We start from the raw sequence: 20,686 nt of genomic DNA on the forward strand, positions 1-20,686 counted from the left end.
GATGTAATCAGTAGCAGGATGACCGGTTTTAGCCTCACTGCAGCTGGGTTTAAAATTAACCCAAGCTATTGTGACCTCTGCTGAAGAATAGCAGAGAAGGAGTCTTCTCTGACTAGTATTAAGAGGTCAATATAGCCGGACAGAGGTCAGGAAAATGGCCTAAACTCTGCAGGAGCAAAATGAGAAAGAGAGTCACCCTGACCCCCTGACCGAGTGAAGAACAGAGAAGGAGGGAAAAGGAAGGGAGGGCAATGCGACACTTGGCCAAACCTCTGGACCTCCTTTCAGTACAAATGTCAGGCTGTTGCGACCTGTAGCACACAGAGCTCTCTTTTATAGCTGTAAAAAGCCCAACCCTGCATAATAAACCTAAGCTTAAAAGATCTCTGAGCTGACTTCTTCCCAACACTCATCTGATTCAGTCTTGCTGGAGATGACCAGGGCTCAAACCAGAGGGTGGGGAATCTTGCCAGGCATTGTCTCCAGAAACAGATGACATAACTTTGACCTATTCTTAGGAGACTTGTGGGGAAACAAGACTAAACATGAGGTGAAAACACAAAAGCGGTTTGGAATGGGAAGCTCTGGAATGCAGGCCACATACAGGCATGCTTAAACCTGGGTTCAGCATTATGTAAACCTAGTGTCAGTTAGTGATCTTGACCAGTTATCGGAATGAATGACAACGAGGCTGCAAACATGAATTAGCAGCATCTGTAAGCAGAACCAAACTCAGAGTGAAGATATTCACAGTGGAGCCCTTGAGAATGGAAGTGAACCTGAGATACCTCAAAACTTCAAATCCCTTTGTAGGAAACAAAATCACCAAAGAGTCAGGTGCTCCTTTATAAGCACTCCTCCCTGAGTCAGTATTGATCATCTCGTTGCTTTTATTTTAAGAGCTACAAGTAAATCGAAAAGGGGAACCATCCATAAAGTTTTCTCAGAGAGATTGATCAGTTTTTAATCAAATCTGTGGCTGAATGGTACTCCAAGGAAGTAGGCATATTCATACAAACAAGTCACTGTTCCAGCTTTAAATGAGTAACTAAAATCCCACTGTGTACACACAGCAGGTGTTCACCGGTGAACATTTTATTTGTCCTTGCTGTGTAAAAAGGTGGTGCCTTGTCGTTTACAGACAGACAGGGGTCAGGTGACCGAGATGGCTCACAGACGACTACAGCATGTCACACGAAACTGTTTAAACTAGACATCCCAATACAGGATGTATAAGAGGAGGAGTGACAGAGTATAGGAGTGGATGCGGACTTCCCCATTTGGAGGCGAACATATGTCCCCTGATGGCCAGTAGGCAATCAAAGACCCTGTGAGCTCATGAGTTGTTGTGGTGGATGGGAATACGGCATGAAGGAGCAGGAGTGAGATGGAGGCCTGAGCCTGCTTGAGTGGACAGATGGGGCATGTGTGGCGTGGGAAGGGTTAAAGTCTGAGGAGGCCCCATCTGCCGCCTCGTCTGTTCTCCTGGCTGGCTGATGGCCGCTGTTTGGCTCTGGCACAGAAAACGGACACGCAGTGGTACTGTGACTTCTTCTCTATTCGCAGCTGACCAAAAACCATATCCAAAAGAACTAGACCCTTTCTCAAGGACTTCATATAAAGCTACCCAAACTATTCCAAGCAAACCGTGCTGCTGTTACGAGTTTTGAGGTGCGCATGCGAGCACGACTAACAAAGACAGGTCAGTAATCACAAACCAACACTACAGCACAATCTGTTTGACTGAAATCATGCCAAAAAACCCTTCAGGTATCAAGGTGACAGCAAAAATGAGCTCATTCAGTGCTTAGGTAAAGGAAACAAAATGCCAAACTTTTCAGTGGCAAGAACAAGAGTGAGTAGGAAGGGAAAAAAAATTCCAAATATGAATTCCCTGCACAATGTACAAGCTCAGACCCATTCTGTGCAGATCCGGCTAGCCAGTTGGAGGCTTTCAAAGCCACCAGCAGGGAAAAGCTCAGCAATGGAGAGCCACCTGGATCCGGTAAAACTGAGAGCCCGCATTTCAGCTCAGCTCAAAACAGAGCCACAGCAAAAGATTTTATACCCATAGAAATGCTTTTTCAGAAGTAGAGCTTTAATACGGTAGTGAAACTCAACAGAGGACAATGAAACGTTGTGGGATGGTATAAAGAAAAATCACAACTTTTGGAAGACTCCAATTAAGGTGTATGTGCATGAGAGTTTGGGTTATCAATTTATGAAACTGAATTGAGAGAATAATTTATACACACTCGAAAAGCAATGGGGATTGATTAGCCTAGTAATATGGATATAATATGCATTAATATGGGAACTATCATTGCAAAATTCTAAAGCAGCACTGGCTATGTGTGCAAAGTGATGGCTATGTCCAAAACCTAGGTATAGCTATTCTTAGACTTTTGTTTACACCTAGAACAAAAGAAGATAAATAATTAAGAAAGGTCAGCAACATACAAACAGCATAACATGTGTGACAGGTCCAGTTCCCTAAAATGGTTACTCAGGTTAAAGAACATTTCCAATGTATACATCAGTCACTGTATCTCAACCTTACAAGGTACTAGTGAAAGGATCCAGATTGAGAGAACATAAACAAGACTTATTTCATTACGTAGAGTATGAATAAGAGAGCTGGTTGCATTTTTGCCCAAAAAGGTCAGCGTAAAGGTCGGTGACTGCTGGACAAGACTGGGTCATTAGTGTGATGGCTGGCAGAGGACAGAGAGAAAGACGTGGCCTGCTTCATATCACATTCAACACTTGTTTATGCAACAGGCAAGAGGATACTGGAAATAAGCACTTCTGGTCCAAGTCAATTCCGAGTTTTCCCCACTGAATTATTGCAGAAAGCAAAGGTCAGCACCTCTAATGAGAGGAGCGTGTGGTATGCGGACACGCCATGGGATCGCAAACAAGGACACACCATCCCAGGAGTGCTATTGGCTTGCTACCAGGCAAGGGACACTCGATACCAAGGTCGCAGTGCTCTGCCTGGTGCTGGAGGGTTGAGCCCAAACAGGCCACAGCGGGTTAGACCCCTGTCTTACAGGCCTGCTCAACACGACTCCCGGCCCTTTCATGGCCATTCGGATTACTGGAAAATATGTTAAGTGCACAGTTTCCTGAAACCAGAGCCTGACTGACACAAGCAATCAAAAACAGGATCATTATTGCAGCCATTAATGTCAGAAACTGGAGACACAGCAAGGAGAACTCATCTCTTTCAAATATGCTTTTTTGATCCATAATTGTGTAAGGCAATTAAGTACACCTTAAATATCACCATTATTCCTGAGCATTATTTTCATATGGACACGTTCCCAAGATACTCCATTGTTATCTGTAAGGGAGGTCAGGGATTTTAAGGCTCTTTTTCGGGTTCTTGCTCTCCTATCCCCGTGAACAAACGCCACATTTACTATCTCAGCTGCAACAACACTAAAAACAGCACAGTCATCATGATCCAGACCCAGCCAGGGCAGAGAGAAGGGGGGAGAGAGAGAGAGAGAGAGAGAGAGAGAGAGAGAGAGAACACAGGACAGAGAGCAAGAGAGAAAAGGGCCAGGGGAAAAACCCAAACGTCACACAGGAATGAAGGGGATGAGGAGATGAGATCTGTGTGGAAAGATCAGCAGGAGAGGAGAACAGGACAGAGCTACACAGTCCTCCATGCAAGCATAACAAACCCACAACAAATCTTCATTAGCATATAATGTTGCTTCACATTCCTCGAAGAAAAATACACCAGCTAGCCTAAAGTCCTAAAGTTATTTCAAAGTATAAACAGGTGAAAAGGCATAAATTTGCATGGAATTTATCAGCTTTGGTTTTTAATCGAACTCTTCTGCCACACAGCAAACACTTATGCAGCTGTTCTTTTCCTTCAAATTGCAGCATCTGACATTTCACATAGCAAAGACAGAATAAGTCTTTCCATTGTATTGTCAAAAAGGGGGGATAAAACATTGCATTTACAAAGAATCCAATTACTGTGGGCACACGGAGCTGAAAGAGCTCCTACGAAAAACAATGTGATGCCTCTAAAGCTCTACATGTTCTTTAATCAGTGTGTCGGAGAAGCGTACACAACAGTGAAGCGTACAAAAACCATGTCTACCATGAGTCACAATGGGAGGGCTTCTTTTAAGTTCGTTTAGAACAAAAATTCTCATTTGTTCCGGGGTGGGATGGTTCACGGTTTACCGGACTTCTCTGTAATAAGCAACCACTGGATTATATCAAATGCAACATGGTGGTACATCATTACAGTAGTTAGAGATTGAGATAGCTGCGTGAGTTTCAGACATCATTTTTAAAGATTTGTTTGGCTTTCATAGAATGTTCTTCAAGTTCAAAATTGCTGCTTGACAAAGGATGATATATGATCCTCTATATAAAAATAAATAAGACTAGCAGGATGACAGTACATGTAAGATAAATCAGATCTTGCGTTGGCGTATCAGCCCATAGAACAATGCACTAGTAAACCATAATTACGACAATAAACTATTGGGGTGTTGCTTAAACGCAGTGACTGATCACTAGTTTTATGTGGAGTCATTCAGTTCTTTGGTTATTGGCACAACGCTACATTACAACAAATAACCTATATACACAGAGCACGTATAAACATTCAGTCTGGGTCTATGTTCATCATGTTGAGGGCTGCTGTCATGTTTTATATTTCTTCTTGATGACCTTGTTTAGTTTTGTTTAGACTTGAGTCCAAAAGGCTACACTGGACAATCATAATGTTCCAGCTGTTCACTTGGGTGGAGAACAAAAGCGCAAATTTATATTATATATAAACATTAATGTATACATTATAATAACCCAAACCACGAACACGAAACATACTAAGGCAGAGCTTATCAATATAGCTTATTGAAAAAACTGCCCATATTTCATCAGCTCTAGCTTTGTAAACATGAACCTTCACAGCTTCTGTAGCCACATGCTTTTTTATTTACGTTTTTTGTTTATATTAAAGGCAGCTCGTCTGGCCAGAGAGAGGGCTAGAGAGGTCAGAAAGGGACGTTTTGACGGAAACAGAAGAGAAAGATGAATGGACGGAGACGTGTACACTTATACCTCCCGCTTCAAGTTCAAAACAGATGTGTACAAGTATGAAGAGTGGGACAAGTAATAATGAGAGGCTTTTACTTTAATACAGGCGGTCAGATATGAAGCTTTCCAGGACAAACAGGCCATGATCATCTTTAGGAACTGCTTCATGCTGGTCAGAGTCATGGTGGATTAACATGGTGGTTTAAATGAGGAATTTGTTGAATATAGAAGTATGTAAGCTAGAAACAGGCAGAGTTCATAGTGGTTGACAAAAGTAGCAATGTGAAAAACAAAATAATCGCTTCAAACTGCCTTATTTATAGCCATGATCTAATCATTAACAGTTATGTATTCAGCAGTAACTGTTGTCAGCATTCAGCCGTGCCAGCTGCTTATTCGGACCTTTGCAACAATAAATTTAATGCAATTTGACCTTTACAAATTTTAGCTGAATATTTTATAACGATAATGTTTGGATTGTAAACATGGGTGTTTTAACCAACATAGACACATCAGTATGAACAGGGAGGAAGATTAGCACTTATTTGTGTCATTCTTTCTACAAAATTTTTGTATTCTGAGAAGAATTGCAAAAAATACTATTAACACTGCGAAAAAGCAGTACAAGCCCAAAACCCCCTGACAGCTGTCATCATTAGCAGTGTCAGGTTTTATTCAGCCCTTGTTTGATGGTGGACAGAATTTTGTCATGCTCTAGTTGGGTTTGATGCTGAATGTTCTCAGACTATGGCTCACAATTTCAGTCCTAGTAACCAGCAGGAAGAAGTTCAAGTGTCCAGAACTGATGGAAGCATCTAAAACCCATCAGCAGTGCATCCCTAAGAAAGCAAACACGCCTTCACCACCATGAGTCATCACACATCCACATAAATCACTGCAAGCTGGCTTCCAAATTTATAGTGAGTTATAATAAACACACAACATGCATAAGGGGGAAGCTGGCTCGAGTCTTTTAAAAAGAAAAGCCCGTCGCTGCTCCACATGCACAGCACATCCAGACATTCTGTACAAATCCTGACCTTCTGGAGCTGTGATGAAGCAGCAGCCATCCGTCACAGTGGCCATCGCGGTCTTAAAAAGATTATGTCGGAGTGCTTCTCCCTCCCCTTACATGTGTGGGAGGAAGAGCAGAATAAGGACAAATGCTGGCCAAAGACTTGAACAGAGCATGAGAATGAGCTTCATTTTCCTGACATCACATTCCTTTCAATGTGAGCTGAATTTGTCTTCACTAAATAACACTCATCCTCATTCTGTTATTTGGTGGGAACAGGGAAGAAGAAGAAAAAAAAAAAACGGCAGATTTTGGGTCTTGGTTAGCATTTTCCTCAGTACTAAAACGAGAAGTGCTTTTGGGTCAATGTGGCTGATGAATCAATTCGTACACAAGGAAACAGACCTCCACCTGGAAAGCTCTACAGCTTCATTTAAGCACCTCCTTTTTTTCCTTCATAATCTCTCTGGACACGTACAGCCCACATCAAGCGTGCTGTTATTCGCTGTGCAAAGGTGACCTCAGGATGGTCTGGGGTAATACGTTTGTATCACAGCCAATCAGATGCCATGGTGATGAATGGAATAGTGAGCTCATTCTTTTGGATTAGGATCTTAAGAGCTGGTTCTCCGCTGCCAGAACTTTAACGACGTGCAAAAGCCTGACTATAGAAAAAGGCCCGGTTTCAAAATGGTTCCTGAGTTCAGCCGCCATCCTACTTCCCTGCACTTAATTAGCAGAATTATACAGCAAGGGTGCGCTCCTCCTATTCCTGCTCCTATTCCTGCTTATGCAAACACCTGAACAACCCGAACAACCAGGGATGAGGCTCTCACTGTTGCACTGATAGAACCATCCGGAGCTAACATTTACTGTGCTTTTGCCACTGTGCATTTAGCACGAGTGTGCAGAGTATAGTAGGGGTGTGTGATATGTAAGGGGTGGTGTGATGAAGCTGGACGCGAAGCAGAGTGCCATTACCACCCCGAAGGGAATTCTTTTCGTATAACCGCTCTGTCTGATGTGTGTTATTCCGCTTATACTACAGCAATTTGCCAATGATTACAATGTTTAATTTATTAATGAATGACACGTCACACATTTTAATGGTTTTCATTAGATTCAATGCTGGAGAACACCCTAGAGACAAGTTAACTCATGTTATGACTACACATTTTACTTTGTTAAACAACGCTTTTTAAAATCTGTTTATTATTAGTTGTAGGTTATGTGGAGCGTCTGGCGTACAAGTGTATGAGTTGTTACTATAGAAACAATAAGGTATTAGAACGAGTGCACTAATATTAACCTATCGTTCATGTTACAGCTGGAACTACTGTCCGAACCGTAAAAATAATGCACACCTTCTGCCCAATCAGCTTTGACAATTCAACTGCACTGTGGTATAAAGCAAAAATATAATGATATTTGAAGATTTTTCTAAGATACACATACATCTCAGTATGCATATAGGTTTGCCATCACAGCGCTGTTCAGTTCTATTGATTAATTTTCTGTGAAAGTAGTTCCAGCTGCAATTCAAAATCACAGGTTTAATGCGCTTGTTCTAACACGTTATCATTCACAGGGACTTGTACGACAGATAATCCACATAATCTAAAGCTAATAATAAACAGATTAATCAAAACTTGTCATTATTTACCAAAGGAAAAAGCATAGGCTACTCATTTATAAAATGTTTGATATATAGGAGTGTCCAGTGTCAGTGCTTTGCAGCGGTCAGTAAGTTGTCTGATACAAGAAAGGACAGAGAAGTTTGTGCTTTCCTGTGTCTTAGTAACATGACAGACTGTGCCTTTTCAGCTTACTGACTTCGAGAGAGAAGAAAAACAAGTTGCTGGTGAGGAAATTATAGCTGCTATAATGCAAGTGATAACAGGAACTTGTCTCATGGATATTTCACAACATTAAATGTAACTACAAAAAGTTGAAAAATAAGACACGTCACTCATTAATGAATTAAAAATGGTAATCGTTGGCAAGTCTCTGTGGTATAAGCAGAATAAAACACTTCAGGATGTGCTGTTATAGGCAAATAAACCACTTTGGGATTCAGTACAAACTTGTTAACATCAAATAAGCTTTCAGTTTATAGCCTAAAAAATGTTGCAAAAAGATATTGCTGTAATAGAGATGTCGGAAGTGTAGAGTTTGTAATGCATAGTTTGTCATGATATTGATATTATATCATATGGCTCAGCCATAAATAAGAGAAAGCCAAACAGAAAAATTCAGCTATTAATTTGCCTTCGGTTAGTAGGACAAACTGCGCAGCAAACGTGTGCTGTTCCAACTGTCTCCAACTTTCCATAACACAGGCTAAGAACCTTCAGCAAAATCCTAATAATCAAGACAATAACAGTATGCTGATTTCAGTCTGATTATCTGCTGATGTCCATATGGTCTGATATTTTATTGCATGATGACTCACAGCCAAAAATCTCCTCTGCCCTCCATTTCTGCACGCTGCATGCACAAGAAAATCTGGCAGGCTTTACATTCCTGCTCTTTCTTCAATCTCTGAGTGCACATGTCTGCGCTTAAAGGCGCGAGTGAGATGCCATTTTGCAGGGTAATGATGCGCGTATTTCTGCTCTCTCACCACAGAGCCGGGCCTGTTCGAAGCACACAGTCTCTTTGAATGGAGCATTAGCATGTGGCCCACCAGGAGGGGAAGTAGGGGAGGGGGATCGGCGAACAAAGCCCCTATAGTCGTCTCAAGCTGAGCTATGAGACTTATGTAATATGACTGGCAGGGCCCACTTCCTCAATCGTAGTGCTGCAGACTAATCCTGTTGAAGGAAAGGCCCAGGTGGGAGAGAGAGTGGGGGAAAGAGAAGGAAAAATGCTTGTAATAAGCAGAGGCAAAGTGGTGAAACGAAGCCGATCACAGGAGAGGGCTAGCTTTCATCTGCAACCAATGACAGCAGAGCTAACTGACAAGACTGTGAATAATATCTGTCCTGGCGGAGGATGTGCACAGGCTTCAAGGAGAAATGAGAGACAGAGAGACAGAGAGAGGTGTGCAGGCTTCTCTGTTAGCGACTGGCTCTGCTACCCATCAGCACGAGCAGGATTTAGAGCGGTTAAAAATAAAATCTGATTCTGATTTACTGTACCGGGTGCCTGGAAATCATGTGACTGGCATCACATGAAGAGGCGGAGACTGGGAAGAAGAAATACGCTCACACACTCTCTCTCACACCCGACCCCCCTTACCCCCCAACACACACACACACACACACACACACACACACACACACACACACACACACACACACACACCCACACAGACATGCAGGCCTGCTGGCATAATGAGCTTTGTAACCAGTCTCCTTGGTTTCCACTGACGATAAGCAGATAAGGACGATTTCAGAAGTAAACAGCAGCGGCTCTTATGGCTGCAGACCCCAAGCCGAGAATTCACACACAAGGGGAAAAGGTGGAGAACTACTGACACTTGAGAGAGGAAAAAAAAAAAATCAAGAGACAAATTTTTTTTTTTTCCACTAGACATGCACGTATTAAAATTTCTCATCATGATAATCATCTGAACTTTTAATCATGGTATCCACAGTGCTGTAGTTCTATAATTAACTTTATTGTTTAGGTGAGAAGTGTTGAGGTAATAATGCATGGCGAGCTGGTTAGCGAGATAACTGCATTACTACTGACGAAGGGAAAAGGAGGCCAAGTTATGAGATGTGATGTTCTCTCCTCACAAGTAAAAATATTATATTAAAATATTATTTAAGTCTTTACTTTCTCTCAATGTGTCTAAAACCGTGACGTGACTGCATGTTGTGCTAAATGACAGACTGGCACGGCTTGGTTTTGTCCATATTTTCACATACAGGTATGTGAAAAAGATGAGAGAAAGTTCATCTGATAATCTGTCATCTGTTCATGCTGATGAATGTGCCTAGTCATAACCTGTTCCACTGTCAGGCAGATAGGGCCTCGGCCCGTGTGTGTAGTGCAGCAGGTGGCGGGATTTGGAGCCGTGCTCTATAGTTACAGGATGAGGAACACAGTGGTGCATCGCACCACTGTGAAGTGTGTTATGTTTGAGCTTAGCAAATGAAAGTTTTTATTATTACGCTGGCTGTTGAATCTACTTGTCTACTTTGGGGAAAAAAAAGAATATCCAGCAGAGTTTTGTCCAACTCTCTAACAAATGTGTGCTCTGTGACTCTATGAATAAAGCATTACAAACTTGTGACGCACAGACAGACCCAAGAACCAATATGGTCAAGTCGCAACAGTTTGCGATGTCAGTTATAGAAACTGTCCTTGCTGAATAATTCAGTATATTATATATCTGATTACTGAAACATGCCTATGTTCTACAAGTCTTTCTAATAAAACCCAAAACCAAGATTAAGACAACAGAAGTGGCATAACTCAGCCAGCAGGAAGGCTAGAAACACTAGAAAGGAAGTGCTACACACAGACATATTTTAGTTGGTGATAAAGTGGCCACATGGATGTGGCTGTGAGGCGAGGGAGGATGAGGAACAATAGTTAATTCTGTCTGTGTGTGAATGTGTGTAGGCATGAACCACCAGGGCCTTCTGACGCAGCCGTCACATGAAGCGCATGATAGAGGGGGAAACTTTATTAGTACGACAGAGCTGACCCACTTTTTTTGGGGAAAAAAACAAAACAAAACAAAAAAAACCCCAAAACAAACAAATAAACAAACTACACACACACACACACACACACTAATATCACACTCGAAATCCCATGCAGCTCAAAACCAGAGTAAAAAATTCCTCTACACAGGAGCAGGCAGGCAGGGCCTGGACATGCACTAAGCCCTGCTTTTAACACACATTCCAGCACACTAGACTTGCATGTTTGTACTAGCACAGACACGCACACACACTTTCTAACCAAGCTACAGAGGGCTAACGTGATTCCAGTTCAAAATCCCAACAAGCAATTCATACGTTAACAACCAAGTTCATTTTCGAACACCAGAGAGGCAACGGTCTGCGAGAAACGCCCTAATGACAGACCGATGCTGATACCAACAGCGTGGCCTCGACTGCCACAGAAAAAGAAACAGAAAAAAAAAAGCAAACAAACGTATGAACACTCTAGCAAGTATGAAAGGAAGGGCATATTTACCGATTCCATGGCTGTCTTCAGAGGGGAGTGATTAAAATCCAATGGGAGGAGGGGGAAAAAAAAAAAAAGACAGGCTCTCACGGCGAAGTCCGAGGTATCCTGAAAAACAATAAAATCAAGAGGAAACAGAGAGATTAGTTCACAGAATGCTAGCATTTCACATTCTAGCGTGGATGATCAGCTTTTCCTGCTCAGGTTCTGTTCCAGTTTGCAGGCGTGTTGCCAGATTAATCGTGAGAAGTGACAAGAACTGAAATCAGCCATATCTAGCCACTGAACTAGCACATTTAGAGGAATGATTTGGTGAATTGGGGTGGGGTGATTGATTTATCAGCTACATTAGCTCTGGTGTCTCGATCAACTACATTGACATTATTTGTTTTGTTCTCCTGAATCGAGAGTCTCTGTTTTGCATTCTCAGGTCAAAAGATCATCAGAAAGAGTGCTGCAGAGCTTTTCACAGCTCGAGACAGACCGCAAGTCTCTGCTGTTTCTGGCCTCTTAAACAGGATACACCTCAGCAGAATCACTAAACAGAGCACAGAAGCAGACAGTGATGTCTAATACCTCTTTCCTGTGACTGACTCTACAGTATTCACACATACATAAATAGATCCAAAGCTGCAAAGATGCAGAACACACACAACTTAAACGCTCCTACACTCTGACCTGATTGCGGAGTGTTGCCATGGATATTGTTGTCATGGACAGCACTAACACAAATGATCAAAAATATCAATGAGACAACATGTCGCCCACTCTGATTATATTAATAATATATAAAGAAATACAGAATGTACCAGAATATTTGGGAGTGCTAATAAAGTGCCTGAGCAGTGTCGCATTTAAAAACCTCTGCTGTTTATATTTATTTGAACCTTTATTGCATATCCTACCCTCTGGATACCCGACGCTGTCTTGCATCGTTGTGCTCAATTGGCAAACCCTGTGTTCACACTAGCGAGCGACATGGAGACATTTAATTTCTTTTTCGTGTGTGCATAACACAGAGCTGTGATTTCAGCTACAGTGACGAGTGACACAGCAACAGCACAACATTTGAATTAAGATCCTGTTCAAATTAGGAATGATGCGGTAAAGTGACAACTCCAAACACTGGGCTGGAATGATTCCCTACCAATCATTTTTCCTCACTCTTCTTCACTCACAACTTTAGTTCCTACCTTACTGTTTGACTCGAAGAACAGAAGAGAAATGGTCATGGTTTCATCCTATCCTGGCATATACGACCTCTCAAAATGTGTACAGAGACATTAAGAAGAAAAATAAAGCTAAATAAAGCTAAAGAAAGAAGGAAGTAGCAGAGTTCGCTAGTGCCTCTGGTGAGTTTGCGTAGCTAGTACTGTTAGCTTGTGCTGTTAAACTGCCAATGACGCACATAAACAACCAATTTTCACACTGGTTATGGATCATTTAATTTGTGTTTAACGGGTTAGCTTTAGAAGCTATATATAACTCCAAGAGTTTCTTATCAGAACTAAAAACAACATGACAGTGCACATCCCCAAGTAGCGGTCACAAAACATCCACAAGAGATAAACTACAAGTAAAACGAGAGACGTGTCGCCTGCTAGCGTTAACCCAGGGAACATGGACATCGCAGATTCTGAACTAAACAAAGACAAGGATCATCATGTTGTCAAACTGCTAAACCCAAGTAGTGCAAAACCTTGATGAGTTTGTAGTTACATTATAAACTGTAAGGTTTTACCCTGCAGAAGTATAATTATGAAATAGAACTAACTGGCTAAGCAGGAACTTTAGTCCCACGTTAGCAGTCAAACCTAATCAATGTTTACAGTTAGAATGAGGATAATGACATTCAGTATGACAGAGACCAGTGCTTGACTAACAGAATTGACAGAATTACGGATCGAAATAGCAAACAAAAACACATTTCAAATGATCCTTTAGAAATGCCGTGCTGATAGGAATAAACTCGCTTGTACCTGATTGGCACAGAAAAGCATCCCAGCCTACAAACTGTTAATGGTGAGCTGGCGAAACCAGATTAAGGCCAGGCCTGAGCACTGTGGTGTGTCCGTGGTAGTATACGAGGCCCCTGATGCTTTTCCCAGCAGCAATCTGACAGATTGGACTAATCCAGTACAGAGTGCACCGCCTCCTAAAGAGGCCTGTAATCTTACAGCACAAAAATCTCCTGACCACACACGCAGAACAGACACCAGCAAAGCCGCTAAACACAGATCAGCCAGACACGGCACAGACCACCGGCCCCATCCAAAGACCTGCTGGATATTGTAAATATGAATAACACTGATAACATCAGCTAGTTAAAGAACCGAGTATGAAACATGGGGAAGAAAATCTAATTCTGACTAACATTAACACACCGCCTGACGGAACACACTCAGACAATAAGGGAATTTGTATTGCCATGGTCAGTTGCATCTAACAACACTGACGCTTCAACATATCAACACAAAAGCTTGCCAAGTTGCTAGTTGGGGCAACGGAAAGGAAAACTCCTGTTTGTACGACACCAACACTAGCAACACCTTGGTATGGTTTATTTTTAGCCCAAAGGACACGGAGGACACAAGCATGAGAGGCTGAAAATAAAGAAGGATAGATAAAATATCTGAAAGTTAACCAGGCTAATTAAAAGGTACCGCTGATAAGAACATTACAGAGGCTATCATAAAAGAAGAACAGTATGTACAGACCTATACATAAACAAGAGGATGAACTGAACTGCTGCAGTAATCATAAAGACCCTGGTGCTCATACTGAACATCCTTCTAACACACTCAGCACTGTTTTATCTTTATAGTGCAGGATTACTTTATGACTTTATAGTACCTTATGACTTTATAGTACAGTCTCCACTGCCATGCTCATCTAAATCTACGTCCAGAGGTCTGTAAAGCTGCTTTGTGACTAATGTAAAATGTGCTATACAAATAAAATTGAATTAACTAATATAGTTGATAATGTGGCTACCAAGCTGAGCTTTATCAGCACAGAAGTGTCACAGCTGGACATTAATAACTGTGTCAGCTCTGGAAAGTTACTGGCAAACGATTGCATACGAATAAACACCACGTGAACAGAAGTATGAAGATGATGAAGATTAAAAGCCTTGCAAAGGTTGACACAAACTGCTATCCAGTGAGGCAGGCAGAAGGAGAAACTAACATTGTAAAATACCCAGTAAGTAAAGTATCATTGTGAAAGCACTGTGATATAAAAATAATGTTAGCACAGCCCGCGTGATGGCTAATCACAGCAAAACCCTGCCATGTTCATAAAAATATCAGGGAGTGCACTTTTCTGTGCAAAATAATACCAATAAACGTTTCCAAGCAATACCAAACAAGCCAGTTTGCGACCCAGATAAGAGTCTAAAAGGTCAGTTTGTGGTCCACATTCGAAGCATGCAGTGAGAGAAGAGGCCATTCCTTTTAATCTCTCCCTCCCTGCTCAGAGTGCACGCACTGCTGACCTTAAAAGGGAAACTTTGGGCTCGAGGAAGAGCGCTCATGCACTCCGAATTACCCCTCAAAGGCCTGTTTATTTTTGCAGCCGAAAGAGGATGCTTTCACAATTCTCTTCGAGCAGAAAGGAAAGAAGTGGCACTGTGGGGGGGCAGGGGGACAGGGTTCACTCCAGCTACCCACATCCTGGACATTCAACTCTAAACATCTCCATGGAACTGGCCAGATCAGGCACCACGGAAAACAGCTCCCCCGCACAGATAAGGGAGTGTTTAGAGTGCGCATGAAGGCATGGAGTGTGATGATGCCACAGTCATGACCAGGACACTAACAGGCTTCACACACACACACACACACACACACACACACACACACACACACACAGAGAGAGAGAGAGAGAGAGAGAGAGAGAGAGAGAGAAACTGTTTACATTCAGGCTTCAGTCATATCTCTTCATTTCTCAGGCCACTTATTTATTTCAATATATTTTTAAAGCAAAGAATAAACAAGAATAAACAAGCATACGTTATCCATGATGTCAGATGACAGCATTTACAGTAGTTTTTAAATTTCAAGTGCTACACAAATGCACGTTATTAACAAACAATGTGCTGTCTGATTAACTATCACAGATAATAGGATAATGTGTGTAATGGCAAGTTTTGCCTTTAACAATAAGCTGATATCTTCACAAACTGAGACGGACAAACAAAAGTTGCACTAGCAAAACTGGCAAAAGAATAATGACAAAAACAAGCAGTCTTTGTGTGCAGTGCAGTTTGTTCAACTGTTGTGAGATTATAACAGAAGAGGATTGTTACCCTGGTGCCTGGTTTAAAGCAGGAGAAGTACTACAGTAATAATACAATACAGTAATTTCACAATTATCACTTGGTTTAGCTGTTTCAAACCCCATGCTGATAAAAGTAACCAAACTGAAGAAGCAAACACATTCAAGTGTGGACCAAATCAACCCAAATGAAAATGTGGCCTCAGCATGTTACTAAATGAACTCGTGCAGTTTGGATGAAGTGCAAAAGAAATCCCATACAAGTAAAGAAAGTGCTGATCATTACGGACCAGTCTGGATTCGCTGAGGCACACCTACACGAGGCTGTATGAGCAGGGCTCCCAATATTGCTAACAAGAAAAACCTAGCAGGAACAGAGAAGTAAGAGAATTTTACCACGCCTGTGTGCGACAGGCAAACGCGTTTCCAGGTGTGCACCATGCAAGAGTACGAAAACAATGAGCCTATTGTGGATAATAAGCAGCTCCTCTAGTGTTTTATTGTCCGAAAACACCACAGTCCTACTCACTTGTTTTCTATTGGGTCAGAAGACAGATGCCTGTGAACTCACAGGTCAGACTTCATCTAGATGAAGTCAGTGTGAAGCAAAAGTACTGCTACTCAAAGCACATGCACGTCTTTCAGTTCTGTGTCCTTTTCCTTTCAGTGAATTGGCTCTTCCACCATGTGAATGCTATTCGCATTTGGTCCGAAGGCCGCTTTAGCTAAAAAGCATCCTGAATAGTCACAGCAAAAGGTCAAAAATCTTACAAGCTACGGCTAAGCCGTAGATGTTTCCACCGCTGCACGAGTTGTGGTTTGACCTGAAGCAGCAAGGGCGCCTTCTCAAACTGTGCTACGTTTTGTGGACCTAAGTGTTATCAGTCTGTTATCTCCAGCCTTTCCAAACTTATACACACGAAAAAAACCGCACCAATTTAACAACATGTGCAACTCAAACTTGGCCTTTAAATAAAAGTCCCTCGAGTTCAGCGCCACCGAAAATATTTTGGTCAAAGGTCGCCAAAGTTGAACTTGTCTACATATGCAAATTTCTGCCTACAAGACGTCTGAGAAGTAAAACCCTTGACACAAGAATTTCGTGGAACTGAACGTAGTTTTGATTATGAAATCTCAGTGCTGAAAGCTGGCTTTATTGAGCTTGCCTACATTTTGCTCAAGATGTAGAAACAGCATGGTTTGCTGGAGGGAATAAACTTGGAACATAAAATACAGCTCTTAGAGTTGTTGAAACTTTAAAGTGATAAAATGTGAATTAAAAAAAGCAGATGCTGGAACTCAAATAATGCTCAGACTAAGTGTTCAGCTGAAGCGTACAGGCCCCAGCATGCACCTCGGTTAAGCGAAGGTGTTCAGAAGATTCGCTAGTGTTCATGTCTGTCTGCACCATGCTGACTAATTAGGTTTGACTCAGCATGAGAGATTAAAAAACCAACACACAAGAAAACTGCTGAGGCACAAAATGATTCAGCAAAAAAACACACATTTCCCCAAAATTATCAAGAGTCCCTTCATACAGACTGACAGTCGAGAAAAGAAATAACAGCATGAATCTGGCACACACACAGATTTTACCATCCACATCTCGCACAAATACAGTTATCTGAAATAAGATCTGCAAGCCTGCTCATTGTGCACTACAACCAAACGGCAGTCTTTCCATTTAATAGAAATGGCTTCTGGCAAAAGCCGTCTCGAGCCTTTCCCCTGCCTCTCCGTGAATTTTCTCTTTCTGCATGCCAGTTGTGTCAGTAATGGCTCCAACCCCAGCCTCCATCTTGTTCGAGACCACATAAGGCCGTCCTGTGTCTGCCTCGGAGAAGATGGAAAAGGTGCAGGGCCATTTTTCCAAGCTTCGCCTCGTAAATTAGATCAAGAGCTTTTCAACATCAGAGCTGCAGTGCAGGATTTAGGCTGAGCACAGAATCTAAATCGAAAGGTCTTTTAAACACATGGCTCAGAGCTCGAGCAAACGCCCGGGAGATTTCACTCACATCATGTCTGCATAGCTACTTAAGTGAAGAGTAGCAGGAGAGCACAGAGATGACTAGGTTCATCTATTTCTTTTAATTACACTCACATATTAAATGTATCTTATGCTCATTAAAGGGCCACGCAATACTGACGAGACATGTAGTCAGATACAGTGCTTTCACAGTCCATTTTCAGACGAATATTACATACAAGTTATAAGCTGTCATTGTAAGTATTGATAAAGCTTAGTTTTTCAACAACAAAACCCTTCCTAATGTTCTTGTTTGTACTGAAGAAACGTGTAATGCTAGTGTAATGTTACATTAGCACACACCACGTCATTGGTGAATTCTTGATTCTGATTGGTCAGAAAGTGTTGATTAGTTTCTATGACAGCAGCTGTGACAGTAGCACCGGCTAGAATTCAAATCACAAGTTTATATTAATGTGAATTGGTATGTTTCTATGGTAACAACAGGGACTTATATGAAGAATGCTCCACATAACCTAAGGCGAATAATGAAGAGATTTGCTGTTGTCTAACAAAGAAAACCTTATAGGCCTAATATTAGATGTTAGTTCCTAATGGGGGGGTCGACTGATATGCTTTTCTTCAGGGCTGACACAGATATCGATTATTAGTAAATCAAGGAGACCGATAACTGATATTTGGGGTCACTACTTATTTATCATAAATTTGGTGTTTGTAGAGGGCAAATTTACAAGAACGCAACTCACAAATTGCATTAAATGAACATAATGTTTATTTTATATATTTTTATTTGTATATTATTATTAGAAATGTTATAAAAAAAAAAGTGCTTTGAGCTTTAGATGCTATAAAGGTTGCATAGTAACATTAAACATTTTAAAGCAATCTTTAAATAGAGAAAAATAAATAACTTACATAGCTCTCTTCAAATAACAAAAACAGATTCCCAACTCACAACAGCATGACAATAACTCTATAAACAGCTTGCATAAATTTAGTAAAATGAAAAATTCAGTTGAATGAGGTTTAAAAAAAATCAAGTTTCAATGTCCAGTATGTCCTCAGTAGCCCCAACTGAGTAACAGCAAGCTGTGGTGTAGAAAGCAGAGCCTTTCAGCATGTTCTCCTGATAGACTGCTCCTATTCTTTTCATATATTGCTGTGACTTCACTGAAAACATGCTCATGCAGACGCTGCTTCATTCCTGCGTTTCTCATTGAAAAGCACGTTTGATTGGATTTACTTGACACCTGGTCAACGTTTCTACCAATCCAACAGTGCTGTGGGCGGGACATAGAGACAGACTACAGAAGTGTTGGTTGGTTGTGCTCAATGTATCATCCACATTTCAAGCAATCCAGTAATGCTGTGGGGCGGGACTGTACTTGTGTGTGGTTCAGTACTTCAGTTGGAAGTGAGATTCATCTCAGTCCCAACTTTAGTGTAAAAAGGCTTTTTTTTATTTTTTAAATAAACTGTAATTGCAGGGGTAGCTTTAACAGGAATTACTTTTTACCTGAGCAAACATGTCCAGACAGATACACTTTTATCATATTACACTCGGTGCTGTATTCTACCACATTTTTTCTTTAACTCACTACATAGTACTTCCACAAAGTCAATTTTATTACACTGCAGGTAAAGCACGGGACTATTGTATTTAAAAATACAGGGCGTCCCAAAGGTCTCCATACATAGAGGAAATTAACACTTTTAGCAAAATGTCTTTCAAAATTTGTCATACTTAGTTTATATTATTGTTTTTTTCCAGACAGCCTATAAGAATGCCTCTGACAAAAGAAGAACGTATTGAACTCATTCTCATGGCTGGATCGGGCAGCTGCCGCAAGGTCGTGATGGACATTAATAGGAAACATGGCAAGCACATCACATACGACACAAAAGGACTGGAAGTGTTTCACATCAACCGACGTCTGTGAACATCCACTGACGAAGGCACAACTGACTTGGTGCTGGCATACATAGTCCCCAACGTACGGAGGCTTTTGGTACAAAAAAAATAATAATAATGAATTCAACATTGGTACCCATTATAAATACATAACTAGTTGAACTACTGTTAATAATTAGCATTGTTAACGTGTGACGGGTGACTGGAAAAGAGCGCCTAAAAATTACTGTGAGTTTTGTCTTTAAAAAGAAAGAGAGTCCAGCAATAGGCTAACATCCTGACAAAGTTTCAACATCATTTGAAAGAGACCTGAGAAACTCTGGCAAGGTTTTACCGGAATATAGTTGGACTTGTATGTAAGAGATTAATAATGAGAAAAATTGATGGGACAAAACCAGAGGCCACTTCTAAAGCAAAGATGGTGGTCATGATTCTGAAGTCTGAAGTGGCATTGAGAGAAGAAAACATAACTGACCTCACTAGTCCTGCCTGAGGCATAAAAACAAGCAATGAAGGAAGTAAGCAGTGTGCGTACACACACACACACACACACACACCACGGACAATAATCATCTGAATTGAGGACACTGTTTTCGGTAATTTTCCACTGTACATTAAGACTCACACCTCTACATCTGTCACATGGTCAACGTCGTGTGTGATATAATATTTAAAGACGCTCACCAATACAACAGAGATTTAACAGCAACAAGCAGAACTAAAGAACAAACTAATGGATTGGAAATAATCAAAATGATACACAGACATTCTGAATGATAAAAAAAACCATCAACGTAGCTTTGCAAGAAACATATTAAAGACAGTGAACAAGAAGGATATGATAAACTGGAGTGATTCAGTATCATCATACGCAGTTGCTGTCTTCAAATTAAAAACAGAACTCAATGCACAACTTGATCACGTGAACCATGTCTAGGCAGATTCAATATGTAGATCACAATACTTGGAAAGAAAAATAATCTGAAACACAAACAAAAAGGGCAGGAATCTGCCTCAAATGTGAGCACAATGATGTGCCGCATCAAGCCACGCTCTCCACACACGTCTGATCTGACGGACATTAACCTGGAATATTTATTTCACTGAGCAGTCACACACTACATGGATTTGATTTCCACCCGACAGCAACAAGTATCCCAGCCATCCAAACACTGTCATACTACACTTTATTAGTGCTATAATATATTAATGGCTGACTAATGCACACAGATAATGTTCATGTATAAAGCCTAAGAGATTTGCTTTTAGTTTT

General features: G+C 41.2%; 1 protein-coding gene and 1 long non-coding RNA gene across 2 annotated transcripts in view; both read right to left on the reverse strand.

Moving 5' to 3' along the window:
• The window catches only part of ankrd11 (ankyrin repeat domain 11), a 112,086-nt gene that overhangs the window by 66,379 nt on the left and 25,021 nt on the right, over positions 1-20,686 (reverse strand). Inside the window, exon 2 of the mRNA XM_026946723.3 lies at positions 11,246-11,344. The gene's annotated coding sequence lies outside the window, so the exon portion shown is untranslated. The remainder of the gene's footprint in view (positions 1-11,245; positions 11,345-20,686) is intronic.
• The window catches only part of LOC128317459 (uncharacterized), a 111,951-nt gene that overhangs the window by 66,379 nt on the left and 24,886 nt on the right, over positions 1-20,686 (reverse strand). The window lies entirely within an intron of this gene.

This window comes from Pangasianodon hypophthalmus, chromosome 25 (genome assembly GCF_027358585.1).
Source record: "Pangasianodon hypophthalmus isolate fPanHyp1 chromosome 25, fPanHyp1.pri, whole genome shotgun sequence".
Taxonomy (NCBI): domain Eukaryota; kingdom Metazoa; phylum Chordata; class Actinopteri; order Siluriformes; family Pangasiidae; genus Pangasianodon; species Pangasianodon hypophthalmus.